The 2,615-nt window shown below is 47.7% G+C and overlaps 1 protein-coding gene across 1 annotated transcript in view; it reads left to right on the forward strand.

Moving 5' to 3' along the window:
- The first annotated feature begins 1,610 nt into the window (after positions 1 to 1,610).
- ACTR3B (ARP3 actin related protein 3 homolog B) overlaps positions 1,611 to 2,615 on the forward strand; it is a 26,387-nt gene continuing 25,382 nt past the window's right edge. The window contains exon 1 of the mRNA XM_026091613.1: positions 1,611 to 1,659. The gene's annotated coding sequence lies outside the window, so the exon portion shown is untranslated. The remainder of the gene's footprint in view (positions 1,660 to 2,615) is intronic.

A 2,615-nucleotide genomic window follows, 5' to 3' on the forward strand; every position in this document is an offset into this window, starting at 1 on the left:
TTTTAAGATGCATGCTCTAGAACAAAACGTGCAGTTCATCTTAATAACACAAAGCTAATGCAAATGCATCAAAACCAGCCTCCTCTTACATAATGGCTTCCCACAGCTAAGTGCAGGCTCCTTTTTTCAAAGAGTTATCTAAGTTTCTTGAGGGCTGCTTTGCTACTGTTGAACAAACTCTCCCAGAAATTAAAGGCCTATGAAAACTTCAATACCTTCTGCTTCTTTAGATTACCTTCTTTATTGTAAACATACTGTAGCACGAACACTTTAAATACCCTAAAATAAAATAAAAAACCTCTTCTGCCTACACAATTCTTCCTTTGACGCAAAAATGAAAGAATGGCAGATATTAGCCACATCACTTAATACATTCCTCAAAGGCATTTGGATACTGTGATGAAAAGGGGTGTAGACAAACCAATATAAAACAGCATAGTTTCAATCATTTAACTCATGGTAGGCTATACAGATACTCAAAATGAGATTACTTATGCTTCTTGTATTCCTATTTCCCTTTCAGTATAGCTTAAACTCTAAGCAAACTGTTGTAGCCTATATTATGGAAAGGGCTAGAAGGACATAATAGTCCCTGTGGTCTTAAAGTATGAAACTACAAATAATGCCCTGGTCTGAGGGAGAAGCACTGATATCCTCCGAATGCTATATGGTTATGTATCAGAAGAATATGTCATCTTTAAGCTGCATAGATCTGGTGTCTTCTCCTTCCTCTTTTAATAATTTCTGAGGAATTAGATAGTTACCATTATTGTCATTTAAGTAATCACTAGAGGCTTAAGTTCTAATATATCACTGAGGTGAATGAGTGTTTTCACATTTCTCATTGCTGCTTGGTAAGCTCAACTGATTTATGTTATCATAGGTCTGTGGCACAGTTTTGTTCCAGGTTCTCCATGGAGTTTTCTCTGTGTTGTTCAGACTACGGACAGGTGTTCTCTTCTGGATCCAGCTGGAGCAGTTAAAGATGTTCCTATGCTTTACCCCTCCCCTCACTTCTGCTAACACAGCAGTTTGTTTGAGTGCTCCCTAACCCACTTCAGGTAAAATCCACTGAGTTAGCTCATAGCACCTATTTAAACTGTTTGAACTATCTCAGCTGATTGTGCTTGAAGTGGGTTGGGGGAACACTCACACAAACAGCTGGGAGAGCTATGGGGGTAGTAATCTATGCCCCAGGGATGGTGATAAACAGCTTGAAAGGAGAAGGGTAGGGCACAAAGTTTTAAACCTCTGCAGCTGTGTGCAAATTGAAGGTCTGCAATACAGTGTGTAAAGTGCATGGAAGCTATAGCAATATCTGTGTTTACAGTTGAGGCTTTGTCCACAGCCACAACAGCTAGTGACTTCTTAAAAAAGAAAAAAAAAAAAGTTGAGAGTCACAAAGTTTACAGGGACGTGCCCACAGCGTGTGAGCACGTATTCTCTGAGCCCAGCACAGCATATTGTGCAACAGCATGAGAGAGGGGAAATTTTGGCCAAGGAAGCGGAAGCATATTCTTTCTTTTCTCGGATGTGTCGTTGGCTTCTAAACCAGTACCTTTAGCATGTCACTTTGATTTGACTGTCCTGAAGAGGGGGGCAGATGATTTCCATCAGGCGTGACTCTAGCGCTGGAGCTGAGCTGACGTGCGGACTCCGGTAACTATTTCCCCATACCGATAAGGGAGCCTTTCCAGCAAACAAATTGGGCTGGCTTCCATGATGCTGTGTGCATCTTCCAGCATCTCTGAGGGGAACGGTATGAGCAAATGTGTTGATGGAGCGCGCAGTTTGTGGTAGATGGCTGAACAACCCCCCAAGGGCAGGCGCGCAGTCTGTGGCTGTCACGCCAAAGACACGCTCTTTCTGTGGACGGGAGGACGCGTTTCGCTCTTCTCTCGCACAGGGCCTGAGCCTGCGTAGCAGCTGAGAGATGGGAGAGGGTGATAGAAAGCTACACCCTCATAGGAAACAACACTGCTCTTGTGGTTAACGCTTGGGCCTGAGCAGCTGGAGGGTCTATTTCTGGCTCTACCACGCACTCACAGTATGACCATGGCTGAGTCACGTAGGAGAAATCATTCTTCTCTATGTAAATTACGTATCAGCAACTTTGCAGGTGATGTTTGTTGCAGCCTATATATATATGTATATATATTTTTTAAGYGYTTGGAGAACTGTGCATGAACGTGCTATAGTGTGGGCCTGTTYGTGGCGAACCCGGAGGGGTTGTGGGCTGTGGCGTGGCCGCCTGCACCGTAGCAGCCCAGCTCCGTGTCTTCACAACCGCCTGGTTAACGCTGGTGCACTTCCTGGTGGGACGCTTGCCTTGGCTGCGGGGCCTACGGGCGAGGGAAGCCCGCTCTGCGGGCAGCGGCGCCTGCGGCCTGGGGCCCTCTGGGGCCTTCTCGCCACATCCTTTGCGGTGATGCGCGGCTCAAAAGCAGCTTTTAATCTGACCCAGCGCGTCGTCCCTTGTGGGGCCAGCCCAGCCCAGGGGTGAAGGCGCGCAGGGGGCCGCGCCTGGACGGAGCCGGCGCCCCGCGGGCGTGCGCGGCCCCGCCGGGCTCCTCTCCCCGCTGAGGCGCCGCCGCCGCAGCAGGGCGGCGCGGGGC

This window comes from Apteryx rowi, unplaced genomic scaffold (genome assembly GCF_003343035.1).
Source record: "Apteryx rowi isolate R43461 unplaced genomic scaffold, aptRow1 scaffold_91, whole genome shotgun sequence".
Lineage (NCBI taxonomy): Eukaryota > Metazoa > Chordata > Aves > Apterygiformes > Apterygidae > Apteryx > Apteryx rowi.